Source organism: Pinus tabuliformis, chromosome 7, assembly GCF_031772625.1.
Source record: "Pinus tabuliformis cultivar Carrire ecotype Pingquan chromosome 7, CPIR1, whole genome shotgun sequence".
Taxonomy (NCBI): Eukaryota; Viridiplantae; Streptophyta; class Pinopsida; order Pinales; family Pinaceae; genus Pinus; species Pinus tabuliformis.
The window spans coordinates 351,442,617-351,456,876 of record NC_142293.1 but is presented as its reverse complement, the minus strand read 5'-3'; the positions used below and the strand labels follow the sequence as shown (position 1 = coordinate 351,456,876).

The following is a 14,260-nucleotide window of genomic DNA, read 5'->3' as shown; positions in this document are numbered from 1 at the left end:
TATAAATCATCCACATTATTGTCTAAATTTTCCCATACAACTATAAGACCATGTCTATATGACCATACATCATGTTCATATGATTGTAATTCTTTGTAGGGTGAGTGAGAAGGATGATCCTCACACAAAAACGTGTAGCTCAATCTTCTTGATATTAACTATAAAAACAACTATATAAACCATCCACATTATTGTATAAATTTGCCAATACAACTATAGGACCATACATCATGTTCATATAATTGTATGGAATTATGAGTGTGCAAAACTATATTGATCATTGTACAACTTCTCTCTTAAAATTGCTTTTACTTGAATTACTAGCCGGATTATTATCTCAATAACTGACTATAAATTCCAAAATTCCAACTCCTATCAAGTACCACTCTCGATAAACAAAAAAAAATAAGTTTCTCAATTTAATCATTAAATTATAAATAATGTTAACTTTTCCTCTTCTTTCGGAATTATAATATAACCTAGCTCATATTAAAAGAAAATCCTAGATCGGAGTTGCACCTATACACTATTATATTAGATTTTCGTATAGCGTATTTCAGTCCATTCGAAAAGTTTCATGGATGTGACTTTAATCAAATTAATATACATGTAAACTTGGGCAAGTCCATTAGGAAAAAATTATTAATAGAGTTTATGGCCTCACACGGTCATTTATTAAAAGAGAATGAAGTTGGTATTATTACATCTTAATGCAGGACTATAAACAAAAACCAACACAAATGTCAGGTACAACGAACCTCAATCAACGCACGACAATATTTTTTTTTATGGACAAAATCTTCAAAATAGTACATCACCCAAATGAACCTGTGTGTTGTGGACTTCAGCATAGATTTATTGTTTTTCCCATGGCAGTTGGAAGCTCCATAGCGAAGTTGTGGAAGGTGGATGAAGAATGCAGAATCCAGATGATACAATGATGCCGAGCAAAATGGCGGGTTTGGCAAGCATTACGGCAACACAAAAATCGAAACTGGTTTACAAGTAATTTCAAAGCTTTTATTTATTAGTCCGTGCACTGCTGACGCCATCCATTGGGATTTGACTCCCTGGTGGTGGCGGCGGAGTCATCACCGGGAAACCCCCAGCACCCTAAGTTAAACTATGTAAAACATGAAATTCTTAGAATTTTTTTCAGTACGGTAAGCTCATAAATTATATCGTATCCAATGCCTCTGTCTCCCTCGGTTTTAATGAAATTTAATCAAAACTGGGTTGGTATCCCAATGCCTCCCCAGGCTTTAATGAAACCTTGGTACGTGGCTGGTTTTACAGAGCTTCTAGCCTCCGCCACCTAATTTATAGAATCTGTCATTGATGGCGCCTGCGCAAAAGGCTCTCTGGAATGCAAAGGCAGGTTTGGAGCTTATACAGAGGATTCTTGCGAGCAGCCCGATCCAAAGATTTTCCCGAGCGATGCAGAGTAGAGCAAATTGTATCCGCAGAGTTCTGAAAAAATGGGAAGTCCGTAGATAAAAAGGATTTCACCTACATCGAGTGTTTGCTCTGTAAAGGCAACAAGCATTTTGGGCTCTTGAAGACCGCTTCTGTAAGTTTATCGGTTATCGAGGTCAGATGATTTTTGTTTTATATTTTCTCAGTGATTGCATTCGATTTGATGTGTGTTTGCTCCGTAAAGGCAACAAGCATTTTGGGCTCTTGAAGACCGCTTCTGTAAGTTTATCGGTTATCGAGGTCAGATGATTTTTGTTTTATATTTTCTCAGTGATTGCATTTGATTTGATGTAAACTTCAGCTGGTCTAGGGTTTTAGATTTGGGGTTTCTGAGAGAAAGTTGTATTGGTATGGCGGTTCCAAGGGGCAAATCAGGGTTCGCCCTAAAATCGGATTCTGCATGAAGGATTTAACCCTAACCTCAGGTCTTTATTTATGCCTATATGTCCTAAACCTTACTTTTAGGCCATGATGGTTGTCAATAACCCTAAACCGTAATTTTAGGCCATGATGGTTGTCAATAACCCCAAATCGTTATTTTAGGCCACGATGTATATCAAATTTCGTTCATATTAAGCAAGATTGAATGTGAAGATCATTGACCCTAAACCTACCGAAGTTAATAAAATGTCCTAGATGCGATTTGAATTTTTATCATCTTCTGAAGTGGGCAATGCCCGGGACATTTTTAAGGCTCGTTTATCTTTTTAAATATGCAGAGGATGACTACAAAACTACAAAATATTTATTTAGCAGGGTTCTTTTATTTGTTCCAATGAATTATTTGTTTAATGGGTTATCTTGTTTGGCAATTACCCCAAATCGTTATTTTAGGCCACGATGTATATCAAAGTTCGTTCATTTTTAAGCAAGATTGAATGTGAAGCTCATTGACCCTAAACCTACCGAAGTTAATAAAATGTCCTAGAGGCGATTTGAATTTTTATGATCTTCTGAAGTGGGCAATGCCCGGGACATCTTTGAAGGCTCGTTTACAAAACTACAAAATATTTATTTAGCAGGGTTCTTTTATTTGTTCCAATGAATTATTTTTTTAATGGGTTATCTTGTTTGGCTTTTGTTGAAAATTTAGGTGTACAGAACCACAAATATATTAAATTTGAGGGAGTGCCCTTGTTTTCAAGGGGCTCGCAAAACGTTTTCAACGGGCTGGTAAAATGTCATTTGTCGATGTAAATTTGATTTTATTAATCAGTGACAAAGGATATTGAAAATGATAGTGTTCCTGAATTTATCCCTCCGATACTCATTCACAACAATGACTTTATAATATTTTATTAGTGTCTGGAACACATGGAATATATTTTTCTCCTATCTTTATTTTTATTACCTCAATGGGAACGCTCTGATACTCATTCACAACAATGACTTTATAATATTTTATTAGTGTCTCGAACACATGGAATATATTTTTCTCCTATCTTTATTTTTATTACCTCAATGGGAACGGTGATCACTTTATTTATTTACCATTCAAATATCAAGTGTGTTATCTTCAGAAGAGGCATTTAATTCAAGGAAACCCAATTGATTTATGAGTTCAGTTTCTTGAACAGAGCTTAGCCATATGCCATTATTTTCTCCCCAATCCATAAACAAAATAATCATCAGGCGTATAATGGTCAATTCAAGCACTTTCAATGCTTTAGATCTTGGGGTATAGATGTTGCCACTTTAGTGCTGCTGGCATAGCTAACTACTGCATGTGTGACTCGTTGGAAGTCTTTGTGACCTTGATGGCTTACGGATGTTGAGCATGTCATGGGTGAATTTGGCACAATAGATACCCATCTGTTGCAACCCCTAAGCCAAAGGTAGGCCACTTCGTTATCAAGGGGTCATTTATCAATCAAAGAAAAAGAAAAGTAATCCAGACCTGTCATAAGAAAGGTATGGTTGTTTTAGTTGCACCAAAATGAAAATTGCCTCAGGTGTCTCTCTTTCCCAAAGCAAAGATGAAATCAGTCCTGAGGTGGTTGAACTTTGAAGCATGTTACATCCTAAGTTGCATTTGTTTTGGCTTAGGGACATTTCTGAAAGAAGAAAGAGAATAATAGCAGAAATATTTGAAAACAACAATCAGAGAATACCAATCCCAGTCCTTTAGGAGTATGGGTGATTGATGGTATTTGGGAACACATGTACAACATTATGTATTTACATTAAAGAAAATATTCATGATATCAAACGCCAAAATGGAAACTCAGTTTCCCAATGCTAAATGAGTTGTGCATTTATGGACTATTTTCATCTAAAAGAAAATATATAACCCAGTTTCACAAAAATGTGAACTTAAATCTGTTTTAAAATCCAAGAAAATAAATCAACAAAAGGACTTGCAATAAAAGCACTAGTTTGCCAATCCTTTTCAATTGGTTCACATTAATTTGCAATGCTTGACATTCATGTGAACAAAATCTCTCGTATCTCCAAGACACATCTAAAGAGACAACATAGAAAATGTATTTTTGATGGATACAATTCACTGGTACAATTTCATCATGGATCCTAACTTGAATGCTTAATTCCTCTCATTAGAAGCTTGCACTCTCATTTCCCAAACTTGACTGAAGTTGCACAGTTATTTCTTCGCCTTAGGAATGTTATGAAATACAAAATAAAATAGCAGTGGCACTGAACAATATTTCAATTCTTAATGCTCCAATTTTCTAGGCAATCCAAGAGAAAAAGATACTGAAGTGTTCTTGATAAGATTGAGCCCTTTAGGAAAATTTTATTATGCATAAACCAGAATTGAAAACTCTTATTTTGAGCAATAAAACAACCCTTATCTTATTCAATTACAATGCTAAACAATGTTAGAAGAACCGAACTAGGTTGGTCTGACCGTTTTCAATCAAAAACTGGTCTAAACCACTGCTAGTGATTGGAAAAGGCTAGTTCAGTATCTCACCGACCGGTTAGTTTTTAACAATGTTACTACAGACCCTTGGAATGCAAATTTTTTAAAAGAAAGGAATAATTTGAGTGGGGCATCCTAATATTCAACCTTTAGGGCTTTATTGATGCTATGCATTTAATGGTAATGTTAAATCTATCACTTCCACTTAATTTTTTAACATTACCATTAATTATTTCAGAAATTTTGAGGGTTGTTCCAACTTCATTGGATTTCGTATAGAGAGTAGAATTTTAGATCTCACTTGAAATACAACAAACATAACAATTTTTAGGATATTGAGATTGGGGGATTGCAACGTTTCCATTGGAGTTTGTCATGTATGAGGGTATGGAACTCACAGTTAACAAGAGCACCAAGCCCTTTATGTACCTCGATTTTGACGGCATTGATTGTTGAACTCCTTTATTGCGACCCTAGTAAAAATGTACCCATCAATAAAGTAAAATCTTGATTAGACATGTTAAGTTTCTTTTTGTTTTGTTTGTTTGTTTGTATCTTATTTTAACGCTTAGAGGGTGATACCGATGTCGAGGATAACAATAAAGGCAATGATTTTTATGATATGTAGGTATTTGTTATAACATGATTGTTTTTTGGACTCCATAGGTCATCTAACGCTCTTTGTTGATGTTTTGGTTTAGAGATGGATTGCACTCGGTGCTATTTCAGTTATATGGACCCTTACTAGCTATATAACAGAGGAAGTTTGCATAGTTGTGTACAATGTTTTGGATTCACATGGATGCACATGAATATGTGTTTTTCTCTAGATTTGTATATTTATGTCTTTTATGGTCAACTGGTTTTTTGGTTTAGTTTTTTTCAAGTTTGTTAATTTTCTTGAAATTTTGCAACTACTTAGACGAATTATTGAAAACAAGGCAACTGAAAATTGAAACCAAATTTACTTTCACCAAGTTATAGAGTCTCTTAACAATCTATAAGCAGGGGAAAAACACTAGAGATAAAAACACATGCACACAAAATTCACATGCTTGTTTTATCCAGGAAACCCAAAAGGGAAAACTTGCTTTTTGTGTTGTGGTATTTTATTGATTGTTCTTGAGAAAATGGATCTAATACAATTGACCCTGCTACTGCAGTTAGCAATATGTATTTGAGTAAGTGCTAGGCTTCTGTCTCAGCTTCTACAATTGATCTCGTCCTTCCTTAATCACTGCTTGATGTTGACCTTGCACACAATTGTTCCCTTGCTGGGTAACCTGACTTGCTTTGCGAATTCTAATCTCCTTAGCTCCACAATCCTTGTGCACGAGGCTCCTATATCCTTGTGCACAAGCTCCTATATCCTTGTGCACAAGCTCCTATTTCCTAGCGCACCTGGGCTCCTATTTCGTAGCTCACCTGGGCTCCTATTTCCTAGCGCACAATTGCTCCTCAATTATACACCCTACACATACAAAGAATGATATATGAATTTGTACCTTCTTTCTTTTCTTTATAGATAGAATTCAAACCATGCAAGGAGGTCTAGTTTGTTTAGCAATTCACTCGAGTTTCCTTCAGTTGTGATCATGTGTTAACTGAGAATTCAACTAGTTTTCTCTCTAATTAACACTGAAGTCTTAACTCGTTCTCTTTCCAATCAACACTAAAATCTTAACTCGTTCTAACTAAACTTGTCACTGCCACCTAGTCTTGTAATCCATAGTTTGAAAAACTAGAACCCGAGTTTCGAATTGGTGGCCTATCTAACTGTAAACCAAATCAGTTTGAATTGGATTCAATAAACTGAAATTAGAAAAAATACATAAAATAATTAATGCTAATGAAAACAAATTTATTCTTAAGATTGCAAATCGTGTTTCCAAACCATTAGAGACAAAATATGGAAAATCTTCTCATCTATATACCATGTAAGGGTGCATATTTCAAAATGGCATAGAGTGCAATACATATCAATGATATCATTGACAAAATACATAACCAATGAGGCTTTAAATGGCTTCTAGAGTCCAAAAACAATGCTACAGCGAGGCTCTAATTGGTCTCGAGAGTCCCAAAGCAATGTACAACTCAAGTTACTAGGCCATTAGCCTACAACAAATCACCGATCAACATGATTACTCATCTAACTCATCATCACTACTACACATGGGATCATCATCAAGAGCTACACAAGCATCATCTAGCTCAGAGTTTGAGGACTCCTCAAACTCCTCTTTAGCCTCAATAGCAATACTAGCTACGGGCTAGCAGAATTAGAAGCACGAGTTCGCCAAGCTGCACAACTACTGCTTCCCTCACGAATCATCATGTGTTGTGCTTGGTTTTGTTGTTTCACTACCTTCAAATCTTGGTTCAACAACCATATCTGCATTGGGATCAACATCCCCAACTCAACTAGAGAACTCCAAACTAGCTCAAAGATGACAATGAACCTCCAAACTTGTTGCTATTGCTCCAAAACTCAATGCTGTTGCACAATTGTCCAAGCTCTCATATGCTCTCAAACACTAGAAATTGAATGTGTGAGGTGAATACGAGCTTAGGCATCATTTAATAAAGCTTAGGGGCCTAGATTTAGGAGGAAACGTACCATGGTTTGCTAAAAATCACCTCTAAAAGCCACTTGCGAGTCCCATCAACATGCTCAACCATGTGGCTTCCTAATTGGTTGGTTTTTTACAAAATTAATCGGTGAGGAGTGGTTAGGTACCAAACTGGCTAATTAGGACTTGTTAGGTACCAAAATAACTGGTTTGGTACCAAAAATTGACCAATTTGGTACCCAATCGGTCTCAACTAGCCAACAAATTGGATTTGTTGGGCTAGTTTGAAATCTTAGGGATCTAACCAACCGGTTTGACTGATTTTCAGTTCGACTGGTCCGGTTTTTAAAACTATGTGTAGTCTAATTGAAGAAGACTTCCCTTAATTGAAGCTCCAAAGCTACGCATGAAAATGTGATTACCATTCTAGTAAATTGGAAATCAACTCATCGTAATTGAAGTCTATCTCATGAACTCACAATCATGCTAGAGAAAGACAAATTCGTGGTCTTCAGTGGCTAAGGCACAAGATGAAATTGCCTCTTGCCAATGCTTTGGTCAAGATATTTGTTGTCTGCTCCTATGTTGGAATGTACAATAGCTTCACTATCTTCACATAGTCCTTAGAGACGATGATACATGATCTCGATATGGATGGAGTGATCATGAAACATTGGATTCTCATAAATCTTAATGCAACTTTGATTGTCATAGTGTATCACAGTGGGCTCCATCCCTTGATTGAAAAGTCCCACAGCAACTTCCTCATACACATAGCTTCACATGCTACCAAACTAGAAGCCATGTACTCGACCTCTGCTTAACTGAGTGCAACTGATCTCTTCTTCTTGTTGAACTAGTAAACAACTGCTGACCCAATGTTGAAGATGCCACTTGAAGTACTCTTCCGATCCGTGGAGCTCCTTTGTCGTATTTGCATCTATGAAGCCCTCGAGCCTCACTGTATCAACTTGTCTGTACCATAATCCATAATCCGTTGTGCCTCTGAGATACCTCAAAACATGTTTTGCAACAACCAAGTGAACTTTGGTAGGATCCATCATGAATTGGCCGCACTGGTTCCCTGCAAAACATATGTTAGATCGTGTGTTGACAAAGTACATCAACAACTTGATAAGTTGCATGTACAATGTAGCATCTATTCACTCTGCTTTGCTAGCCTCCACCTTCCTCGAGCTTGTAACTAGAGGTGTGGTTATGGGCTTGCAATCTTTCATATGAAACCTCCCGAGGATCTTTGTAGTGTACTTCCCTTGCCCCAAGAAGATTTTCCCATCACCTTGTCATACCTCATTTGAGGAAATAGTGCAGAAGTCCTATATCCTTCATCTCAAACTCCCTTGCAAGTTCTGCCTTGCAATCTTGAATCAAGCTGCCTGCTCCAGTCTAAATAAGATCGTCAACATAAAGCACTAGAATGAGTGGAAGCCCTCCAATCGTGATAGAGAACATGTTGGCATGAGTGTACCATTCTCTGGGAGCTGGCTTTAGGCCGTAAATAGATCTCTTCAACAAACATACTTGTGTGTCTCTGCTGAATGTCTCAAATCCCTCTGGCTGCTCCATATAAATCTCTTCCTTAACCACCTCGTCGAGGAATCACGTCCATCTAGTGGATCTTCCACTCCATCTGAGCTGCAAGTGCCAGAATCGTCATGATGGATGAATAACGTGCCATGGGAGCGAATGTCTCGTCACAGTGGATGAAAAGCTATCCTTATTTAAAAATAAGGAAAATTTGAAGCTCTTGAAGATTCGACATCAAGTTTTGAAGCACGTGATCAAACCCTATTTGATATGGATTTTACACTATTCTACAAGCCACAGGATTGTGAGCACACATATTTGTACCACAAGAAAACATTGACTTGTATCACAAAAATGAAGTGATAAGTAGTAGGCAAATCAACCCAAAGGTCATTGGCTGATTGCCTCTTTGTGTGGAATGGTGGTTGCCAATTTTAGGGGGTACCCCTAGCTTGTCATGCGTTGAAAATCATCTAAAACTTTGCAAATTAGCATAGGAAATTGGCACATAATATGGGTCTTTAGCATGCAATGATACACCCAAGGATAAAAATGGTTGGTTAATTAGAAATAAATGTGAGAATTTTAATTAGTAATCAATAAAATGTGAAAGAAAGAAAGAAGATAATGTGATATAAATGATTGTAGAGGCAAAAGTATCTATATCACTACATAAAACATGAAATATCATCTCCATGAGTTGGGAAGCTAGAAGAATAACATGGTCAAACTGTCTTTTTATTCACCAAAAGACTAGTTACATCATAGAGACAAGATGCAAGATAAATTGTGATTAAAGTGCCCTGCAATGAGTATAGATAGAGAGAAAAGAAGAAAGAAATGTTGGAAAATAATCTCTGTTGACTACTCAAGAAAACTACAACAAACAATGGCCATTCGACCTCTTTATAGAGCTCTCCTCATCTTAAAGGAGACATATCTCTCATGCAATATACCTTGGTTAAATTGTGGTGAAGTGAGTGGAAGTGGAGAAGTTCTTGTGTGCCTAACCCATGTGCCTTGTTAGAAGTGATGAAGAGTGGAGTGAACTTAAACAAGTCCAAAGTTAAACTCTTCCTTGTGCCTTGAGTGAAGTGGGGTGGAGAGAGAGAGAGAGAGAGAGAGAGAGAGAGGTCCATGTGTTCTAATTCAATTCCCCATGTGTTTTGAGTAAGGCGGAGTGAAGTGGATATGAGCCATGAACTTTCTCCACTTAACTAAGTATAACTCAACAAGGCAACCTCACACAAACCCATGCGCATTCAATTGAAGTGAACTGAACTAGAGAGGTTGGGTGAACTCCAGTCCAACAATGCGCAATGAGATGAGATGGCACATGTGCAACATCACTACTGTGTGGCTTCCATGTCACTGCCGCATAGTGCATCCACTTGTCACCCTAACTGGTCACCACTTGCTATAAATAACGAGGCCAAAAATAGCAATCCCCTTAAATATCTTGAATTGCTAAGGGAACCTTGCTAAATGTAGCACACCTAAAAATAGGTCCTTTCATGTCAATGAAACTAGGCTTGTTAAATTCGATTTTCTACGAGGAGTTTGAATATGTGCTCAGAATCACCATGTGAGCTGTGTAATGTCAAATGCTAAAAATAGTAGTGTTTCGCATGTCGCCCAAAAATAGCTCATCAGAGTTATTTGCTCACAAGCAATTGAAATATGCCATCACCTTTGACATGCAAGCCTCTGAAATCTAATTGCTAAAAATAGTAGTGTCCTGCTAGAACTATTGAAAGTGGTTGTGAAATGTATGTAACTCTGAACTAGGCCCAAATCACAAAAATCCTGCATCTAATCACTATGAGAACCATCTTTGACTTGCGTGGAAGGTGACTCTAATAAAAAACTTTGAAAGTCAACTTTGAACACTAATCCAATGAGAGTTAGCCCCTTAACCCTCCAATTTTTAAGGGGCAATTTTTGGGGCTTAACATGAACTACTCAAGGGGAGGAGATCCCTTTGAGGGATGTTGAAAACCTCAAATATCCACACTGGTAGCTATGGATGATGATCCATGAGAAAATCCAATTTGTAGACCACTATGCTTGTCCGCTAGGCAATGGAGTTAATATGCATGGTGCCTCGATTGATTGATTGAAAGGACTTACCCATGCACGCCCATTTGGAATTGCTACCTACGATCCATCTATCATGTACACTTCTCTCGTTGGAAAATGCATTGAAGTTGACACATGGGAGAGAGCCACTTAGTCAGATGTCAATGAGGGAAATACTTGCCAAAGACCCACTAGGTGCGAAAGAAACCTCCAATGAGGTTGATGGGCCCAAAGGTACAAGCACAACTTGCATGTGTGAATGATCTATTGAAAATGAACAATGACAATGCTCATTCAACCAAGACCCAATGATGATCAACCTTGGTGAATGCAAGATGACCACCAGTGAGGCTAATGACCATCATGACTCTTAAGCTTTTGGATCACTTAGATAATGTGCAAAAGTCGATGTGGAATGATCCGCTAAGAGGAAGACAATGATGAAAACCTTTCCTACAACATGAAACGAAAATCTAGAAATAGAAAAAATGGTGCCATATCTCAAAGGCTAGATGAGGAGTTTTGCCTCAATACAAATTGAAGAGACAAGGCAATAATATGACTCAAGATTCATCCTATTGTCTCTTCAACACTACCCACCTATCAACCACAATTATCACATGATGGAAATGATGAAGGGTGACTTAGACAAAAGCATGAGGAAATATCAGATGAATTGGTGACATGATACTCATACTTTGAATTAGACAAGCTAATGATGGACAATAAACTAATAATACACGCATGCAAGGAAATAAGAGACTAGCCTCTTAAGAGACTTATTATTATGCAAGGAAAGAAGAGTGTACTAATGCAAAACAAGAAAAAGGGCTAACAATTTAAATTAGGACATGAATCCAACTGAGAAAAGGGAAATATGCAAAATAAAAGAACTTGTTTGCTATCATAAAGCACAAAATCAACAGAAACAAAATTTCAATGTAGAGATTTGCGAAAACTACTACTTGTAACCCAAATTTTTACTACTCTCTCTCTTTATAAATTTCTTAAATCAGATTCAAGAACCCTTATTTTGGAGGTTTTTCAACCATGCAACCAAGTGATTGATGAGATGAGAAAGATCAACATAGTCAACCCTCTGGTGCAATCAATCATAAACTCTCATAAGTTAGAAAGATGCCATGATGTATTTTCTACTGAACAAATTTATGAAGGTTGTTGTTTGGAACATGGAACACGGTTCTTCAATAGTATTGAATATGAAAGTATAAGAGCCAAAACTCTTAAAATCTGCCTATTGTAACACCTCTATCATCCTCAACTCAATTGGATCATGATTAACCTTAATATCCAAACAATGATTAGGCATATGATCTTGTTGAAAAATAAAATCTGAATGCAATATGAGTGGCAAATGAAAGAGATCAACTATTGGTTGGACTAAAGATTGTTCTTGATATAATGGCATTTGATTGGATTGTTCTTGAATCCTTGTGGGGATGGGCACTAACAAGGTCTCTTGTTGATCAAATTTTGGATATGATATGGATTGGATCATTATATTATTTTCCATCCATCTTGATGCTTTTAGAGTGGAAAAATTGGAGGAATCAACTCACAAGACCATTTTATCAATGAGTCCGAGTTTGGTGAATTAGGTGTTTTAACCTTTGGGAGGTAGTTCGAAGCATTTAATGAAGTTTTTTGGGGTCTAATATATTTTGCTTTCGCCAGACCCCTTGGGGTTTTTCTATAGTCATATACCTTTCTACTGGTGCAACAAAGACCTTAAACTGAGTCAGTATGCAAAAGTTATGCCACTTGAAAGTTGACCTTCTTGTTTTGACCACCATGGTTCTAGAGGATGACACATCAACCCCATTACTCATGGAAAAGGGGCTAGTCATGTGATCATGATTGAGAAGACCCTAGAAGGGCCAATATTGTAACTCTAGTTAATAGTTGAATGAGACAAACTTAATCACTAGTTGGCTATCGAGCTATGTTATAACTGGGCCACTAGGAGGAAAAGGGGTTCCATTCTATTTGAGTGCATTTTGTTCCATTTATGAGCAGATTAGTTGAGAGTGAATAGAGAGAGAAAACAGAGAGGGTTTATATTTAGTAGCATACTCTGTATCTTGTAGGTACTATAATGGTTGGTGTTTTGTGTGGATTACAATTTGCTTTCTTAGCAGATAGTGCTTCCACTTTTTGACAACTTGTATGAGGGCATAGAGCTCTTTGTCGTAGGTAGGGTAGTGGAGAAACTTCTTATGAAATACTACAAAATGGAAGCATATGTGTCAAGATTGCTTCCATAACATACCCACTCTCATCTCTCTCCACCTTGAAGGGCTGTTGCAAGCTTCGTAGTATGATCCATAAAGTGCTTTGTTATAATATGACAATCAAGTGTCGTGGTATTCCTTTAGACATCACAACAAATTTGATAAAATTATACTGAAAACTTGAAATCTATACTATGAGGGTTAATTTTTCCTTACATTCCTAGTTTTATTATGTTACTGCGATTTTGCTTATGCATGCAATATATAAAATGTGGAAAATAGAGAAAAGGTAAAAATACAATCACTCATAAACCATAATAACACCAAGATATGATTCAGGAAACCCTTATGGGAGAAAACCCAGTTAGAAGTTGAGACTACATTTCTCCGTCTTCCATTGAATGGAAATGGATGCAAGTACAAACAAATGAGATTTGTCACCTGTGGGCTGCTACAAAACACAAACCCTCTTTGTTTGTTCTCTATCTATCCACTCAAATACTTCACTCATCTATAGAACAATTTGCTCTAGTGGCTTGGTTATAACATAACTGTGATCTTTGATGTGGGTCGCCTTGAAAGCATGTTAGCCAACTTGTTTGTGTTGCTCTCCTTATACTTGATCACTAAATAAATTGCCATAAAAAGCCATCCACTTGTAATGCTTGGTTTATTGTAGCTTACTCTGGGCTTGCAGGTACTTTAGTGGTTAGTGAATTGTGTGGATTGCTATATCCTTTCCCATGAGGAAATCTTTCCACTTTTTGATAACATGTACTAGGGCGTAGAGCTCATTGTCATAAATAGGATAGTTGAGAACCACCCCATGAAATATTTCATAATGATAGTATACAAGCCTACCTCTTTGCATCAACATTGCTCTCATAACATATCCACTTGCATCTGTCTCCACTTTGAAGGGTTATTGCAAGTTCGATATTGCCATAAGTGATACTTGGCTAATTTTCTTCTTGAACTCTTCAAAGGCTGTTTGCTAACCCTTTCCTCATTGGAAGCTCTTGGTACTCGCTGTGATGGTGTGGAGTGGTTGCTATTGTTTAAAATGAGGCTATGAATTTTCTTAGGTACTATGTTGCTCCAATGAAACTTTTGGCCTAAGAAACATTGGTAGGCACCAACCACTTCATGATGGCCTCCATCTTGGTAGGATCTATCTTCAATTCTTCTTTACCAATAACATATATTAAAAACAACAAAAACTACTGTGCAATCACACATTTCTTGAGCTTTACCAGTGGCTAGTACTTCTTCAATGTGTCTAGCAGTTGCATCAAATGTGAACTGTGCTCCTCCCATGTAGCACTGTATACCAATATATCATCCAAATAAACAATAACAAATGAATTTATAAAAGGGCACAATATCTCATGAACGTAGCTGGTGCATTGCATAGGCCGAACGACATAACTAACACTCATAAAAAGCTT

General features: G+C 37.1%; 1 long non-coding RNA gene across 1 annotated transcript; it reads left to right on the top strand.

The window, feature by feature from the left end:
* Positions 1-723: 723 nt before the first annotated feature.
* Positions 724-2,128, top strand: LOC149247404 (uncharacterized). Its single transcript, XR_016265631.1, has 2 exons — positions 724-1,163; positions 1,297-2,128. It is a non-coding gene; the product is annotated as an uncharacterized LOC149247404 (long non-coding RNA).
* Positions 2,129-14,260: the final 12,132 nt, after the last annotated feature.